The following is a 6,280-nucleotide window of genomic DNA, read 5'->3' as shown; positions in this document are numbered from 1 at the left end:
ATTTCAAGTTTATTATTGGGTAATTAGAAGATTATTGGGTTTATTGGGAGATTGACAACCTTCCATTAATCATCAAGTTCTTCTATTGTTCTTTGCATTATTATTTTGGAATCTCCAAAAGTATAATTCTCTTAATCCTTGTTTTAATTATTGTTAATCTTTCTTACTTGTTCATCATGTTTGGCTTTGTTAGTATGATTGAAAACCTTATTAACATGTTAAACTTGATCATGAGTGAGTAGTTACTTAGCTAGGATTAGTGGGTAATTAGGGGAAACCAACATGGGGAATGATTCATGCTTAAATTAATATGCTTTCATGGTTTATTTGCTTGCTTGTTGTGATCTCAACTCATGCACATGTTATGTTTGATGAAATGCTAAGCCTATGAATCCTTGCATTTACTACCATCTCTTATCTTTTCAATGAGACTTGTAAGACATAAACCAACTCGAGTCTCATTAGACCATGCATGTTGTTGAGTAGGGAAGATTAAGTCGACTTGTAGGTGTTGTACAATCTAATCGATTCGGCTCCGGGACCCAAACTTTCCTAGGATTGTAAGATATAACCCAACTCAATCCATCACAACAATAATTGCTTGCTTATAATTTGAGAACAAGTTTGTATGATCAATTCCCATGAATCCCCTATGAAACCATGATATCCTAGCATTTTTAATCCATTGTTTACATCTTTCCTTTTGTTGCTTGTTTATTGCATCTATTAGATTAGAATCATCATCCCATTATAATTGTGACAACCCCAAGCACAACCATAATTAGATTGAATAATTTGAGTAACCATCGTCCCATGGTCGACCTCGACTTACCACTAACTAGTTGTATGTTGAGTATTATAAATGTGTTTGATTGGATGTGACCCGATGACATCACCCCATCATTGGCACCGCGAAACAATGGTTGAAGGGCCTTGATAAGGCCACCCTCGGAATTGATTCTTGGAAAAAGTTGGCCCTAGCTTTCTACAAAAAATTCTACCCACCGGAAAAGACTAACATGCTAAGAGCTCAAATTACGGGTTTTAAGCAAAGGGATGAAGAATCTTTGTATGACGCTTGGGAGCGGTTCAAGGGAATTTGTCGCTCATGTCCTCACCATGGACTTAGCGAGTGGTTCTTGGTACAACAATTTTGGAACAGTCTATATGAAGATTTAAGGAACATTCTCAACATGGGATCAAATGGAATGTTCACCGAAGTTGATGACAATCAAACTTGGAACAAAACTGAGGAAATGGCGGTCCATAACTCACAATATAGTAGACCTCGCAAGGCTACTAGAGGAGGAAAGCATGAAGTGGACTACGTTACTCAATTGGGTGCTCAACTTAGTGCTCACATTGACACAATCAATTTGAAGTTTGAAAAAGCTATGGCTAGACTTGAAGAAGCCTCGAAATCACTAAAGCATCATGTTAATGCCATGACGACATCCTCATCAATCCCAAGTGGGATATGTGAGAATTGTGGAACTTTGGGACATGACTCAAGTGAATGTAGGGGAACAAATGAACAAGTGAATGCTTTCCAAGCTTACAAGAGTGGTACCCCTTATTCCAACTATTACAATGAAAACACCAAATTCCATCCAAATCTCTCATACAAAAGCCAAAATGTTCAAAACCCTCAAACAACATACACCCCACCTCCCATGAGAAACCAAAATCAAAGACCCTTTTACAACCAAAACAAAGGTTACCAAAATCAAAATCCATACAATCAACAAAATGACCAAGGTTTTGATGTTCAAAAAGCGGTCCTTCAAATGCAAAATAGTCAACAAGAATTTTTCACTCAAATGCAAAAAGATAGTCAAGCAAAGGAAACCACCATCAACAACATCCTAGCTCACACCAAAATGTTGGAAACCCAATTAACTCAACTAGCATCTTCAAGCTCACAAAGACAAAAGGGGCAATTACCACCTCAAAGTAATCCCCCAAGACATGAAACGGTTAGTGCCATTCACTTGAGAAGTGGTACAAGGTATGAAGCACCGAAGAAGCAAGTTGAGGATGAAGTTGTGGAAGCTAGCGATAAGGAAGAAATTGTGCAAAACTCCAAAGATGGAGAATCATCAAAGGAAGAAATTTCAAAGAAAAAAGAAGACAAGGTCAAGGAGAAGGAGCCCATTGTGATTAGACTTCCTTTTCCAAGTCGTCAAGCCAAGCCCAAATTTGATGACCAACTTGGAAAATTTATGGAAATTGTGAAGAATTTGGAAGTCTCAATTCCTTTCACGGAATTAATCAATCACGTGACGGCCTATGCGAAATACATGAAAGACATCCTCACAAAGAAGAAGTCGATCCGGAAGCTTGAAACTATCGCCTTCACTAAGGTGAGTAGTGCAATACTTCAAGGGAGTTCACCTCCAAAACTCAAGGATCCGGGAAGCTTCTCAATACCGTGTACCATTGGCGACACCACGATCAACAAAGCTTTATGTGATCTAGGGGCTAGTGTGAGTGTTATGCCGTACTCGGTGAGTAAAAGGTTGGGGATGGGAGAGCTTAAATGCACCAATATCACACTCCAAATGGCCGGTAGATCGACGAAGACACCATTAGGGATTTGGGAAGATGTTCCGTCATTTAATTGGGAAATTTTTCATCCCGGTGGACTTTGTCATTGTTGATATGGAAGAAGATTCCAACATTCCAATCATTCTAGGAAGACCTTTCTTACACACCGCGGGTGCGGTGATTGATGTGAAACATGGAGAGCTCACTCTAGAAGTGGGAGATGAGAGTATAACTTTCAATCTTGACAAGACTATGAGAGCTCCCCGTTTACATGAACCATGTTTTATGATCGATCATTATAGCCGGAAGGATGATAGGAAGAAGTCGGAACTCCATTGGAAGAAGAAAATTGAAGATGCTTCATTCAAAGAACAAGTGAATTGTAACAAAGAAAGCTTACAAAGCTCACCAAAATCAAGCAATGAAGAAGATGGCCTCATTGGCCAAAACAAGAAATTGGGAGAGTTGTCTCTATCAACTCAAGAGATCTTTAGTGATCAAGTGGATGAAGTTTGTGGTCTTTGGGACGATGAGTTTGAAGGGATTTTCAATCCCTGCATTGGTAATGCTATCGATCAAGACCGACAACAAGGGCAAAGATCTATTGAAAAACTTTATCACGACAATGAACAAGCTTTTGATTACTGTTTAAAGGTGTTGAGCAACATCAACAACAACTTGGACATGCCCCCTTGACATCTCATCAAGAATGAGAGTTTGATGGAGTCCTCCCTAAACAACCATTTGTAAATATTTCTAACTCCCTAACTCGCATTTTAAATTCTTAATTTGCAATTTTTATCATTTTTGGTTTTTTCATGCCTTGATCAAGATGATTATCATGTTTTAGAGAAGTGAGGGAGGGACTAATAATTTCAATTAATGTGTAGTGCTTTAGCTTAGTGTGGGGATAACAATTGCCTAGGCTATTCATGCCTTAGTAGTGCCCCCATAATGAAGAACACGAGATTTTGAAGAATGAAAAATGACAAGGGATATGCAAGGTACACAGATGGAACTGAATCCGGGTAAAAGGGGTAGAACCCGAGTGGTTTCAAGAGAATCCGCTCGTCTTCAGACAATCCGGGCATATTGGGCAGAAGACGCCCGTCCTTCTGAGCTGAATTTCTGAAATATTTTTGACTGTTAGCGAATCCGGGCGTCCTGCAGTGGAATCCGCCCGTCTTCATAAAGACGCCCGTCCTGAAGATAAGACGCCCGTCTTTTTGGCTGAGGAAAACAAGAAAAAACCCTGGAAAGGAATCCGCCCGTCTTCTCTGAAATTCGCCCGTCCCGTGTTTTTAAATCCGCCCGTCTTTGTTCAAATCCGCCCGTATTTAGGCGAGAATTCTGAAGCCCATCCAGACAGAATCCGGGCGTCCCGAAGGAAAGCCGCCCGTCTTCCCCCTGCATTTCAAATTTTTCGGGTTTATTATAAACCTCATCCCACATTCATTTCCTCATTCCTTCATTCAAAACACTACCCATAAACCCCATAACTCCAAAACCCTCATCCTCTCCATTACAAAAACAAGATTCCTCAACAACATTCACCAAAATCAAATCAAAACATCCTTTTAACAACAAATTAATCACTCCTCTTTCAACAACAATCAAAACCAAGCACAAAATCTTCAACCTTTGAGTCGATTTTTGAATTCATAAAGGCAAAGCCTTTCATCTTTAAATCGATTTGGGTGCACTAGAAATTGAATATTTTTCACTTTTCTTGGTTTATTCATCAATGGCAAAGACAAAGGGAGCAACAAAGGCAAAGGCACTCTCATCAAGACAAAAGAGTCTTCAAGCAAAGAAAGCATTGGCTATGGTGGTAGCTAGCCTAAACTTGGAGGTGCAACAACAACAACCTCCCATGGAAGCAACAACATCTACTACTCCGGAAATTGCTCAACTTTCGAATTATCCAGAGGTAATTTTCATTTCCAAATCCCATAGGTACACTTTTGCCAAGTTTGCTAGTAAATCTTTTATATCCACCAAGTTTATTTGTGAAGATGCCTTAGATAAGTTGGGTGTCCTTGAGCAAACTAGAGCCTTCTTTAAAGCCATGGGGTTGGAGAAATTGTTTACAACAAAAGAATTGACATACCCCTCCCTTACCTTAGAATTTTTGAGTTCTTTGAAAGTTAACAAGGTTGAGACTATGGAAACCATCGAGTTTCGCCTAGCTAATGTTAGTAGGCGCATCTCCTTTGAGGAAATGGGTAAAGCTTTGGGTCTTAGTGATTCACCGAGTTATTTCAAGAATGTTGGCAAATATAACCCCGACCCTCTTTGGGAGGCGATTTCCGGAAGGAAATTTGAGAGCTTTCATGCTAGTCGCGCTCTATTAGTCCACCATCCGGGCATTAGAGTGTGGCACAAGGTTGTAGGGAACACCATCATTGCAAGAAAAGAGACCAACCATTTCACCAAACTCGATTTTGTTCTTCTTGAGTCGGCCTTAAACATTGGAAGGGAATTCCCCAAGCCTTTCAACTCTCTAAGACTTTTGGTGGATAGATGGCTAAATGTTGATTATGGGAAGCAAGGCACTACCGTCATTGTGAATGGAGGTCTAGTCACTCTTTTGGCTAAATACTTTGATCCTAACTTCAACAAGGATAGCAAGTATGAGGCAAAGAAGGGTGGTCATCTCATTGATATTGATACAATGATAAACAAGTACAAGTGGGTCTCTCATAACCCTCTTGACACCAAGTATGGGTGGCTCACTAGTGAGGCTAGATCTTTTACTTTGCCTTCGAAGATTTGTCGTTTAAGTGTCCACCGGACCAACTATCTCCTTCCCCTTTCAAAAGAGGCCGAGTACATCATCCAACAAAAAAAGGGTGAAATTGAAATGCCCTCCTCTTCCATTGTCACACCACCCTATCCTCTCAAGTACCAAGAGTTCAAGCCCTAAGGTGTTGTAGCAAGCAAAGATTATGTGACGCTTATTATGCAAGAGATGCACAAGCAAGCCTTCAAGGACCGGGAAGATGCTTACTTAGCACAATATCCACCCCTCCTTCACTTAGCTAGGCAAGGACTACTTGACCCTTCATGTCCTTTGCCTAGTTGGGCGGATAGGGAGGTCTTCTTTCCGAGTGCATCTAGGGGTATTCCGGGTGATGATGAGGTTGTTGGTGATGCGGTTGATGCGGTTGTTGATGATAACATTGATGAAGAAGCTAGTAAAGAAGGAGAAGAGGATGATGAGCAAGGTGAACAAGAAAGTGAAGAGGGAAGTGGTGATGAGTCCACTTCTAGTGAGGAAGATGATGATAGTGATGATATGATGGAAGATTAGCAAACTATGGAGGCTCCTACCCTCTCGAGGTTTGTCTACTTCTCTCTTTGTTATATTTTATTAATCTTGATCATTGTTGGAGTATTCCTAGCACCATAGAGGACTAACACCTCGGCCCCATTGAGATGTTCTCATTTTATTGTTCCCACTTTTTAAAAATCCAAAATGACAAATTTAGTTGGGAAAATGCACATGGTGCCCTTGAGGTTTGCCCTTTTGCACGATATATCCAAAATTTTGATCCGGAAAACTTTAAGAGATTATAACTCGTGTTTAAGAAATCGAAATGTGATGAGGTTTTTTTTCAAATCGATCGTCTTTTCGAGAACTACGATTTGAAAAAAAAAATTCAAGTTTGGAATTCGTTACCAAGAGATATGGTTACTCAAAGTTAGTTCGGTCAAAAAAAATTTGACATAC

At 40.0% G+C, this 6,280-nt stretch overlaps 1 non-coding gene across 1 annotated transcript; it reads right to left on the bottom strand.

Moving 5' to 3' along the window:
• Positions 1 to 1,019: 1,019 nt before the first annotated feature.
• On the bottom strand, positions 1,020 to 1,126 carry LOC141624248 (small nucleolar RNA R71). The gene has a single exon (XR_012534058.1). It is a non-coding gene; the product is annotated as a small nucleolar RNA R71 (small nucleolar RNA).
• Positions 1,127 to 6,280: the final 5,154 nt, after the last annotated feature.

The sequence above is a fragment of the Silene latifolia genome, chromosome X (genome assembly GCF_048544455.1).
Source record: "Silene latifolia isolate original U9 population chromosome X, ASM4854445v1, whole genome shotgun sequence".
In the NCBI taxonomy this organism is placed as follows: domain Eukaryota; kingdom Viridiplantae; phylum Streptophyta; class Magnoliopsida; order Caryophyllales; family Caryophyllaceae; genus Silene; species Silene latifolia.
The sequence above is the reverse complement of the archived record's forward strand: the minus strand, read 5'-3'. Positions and strand labels throughout refer to the sequence as shown.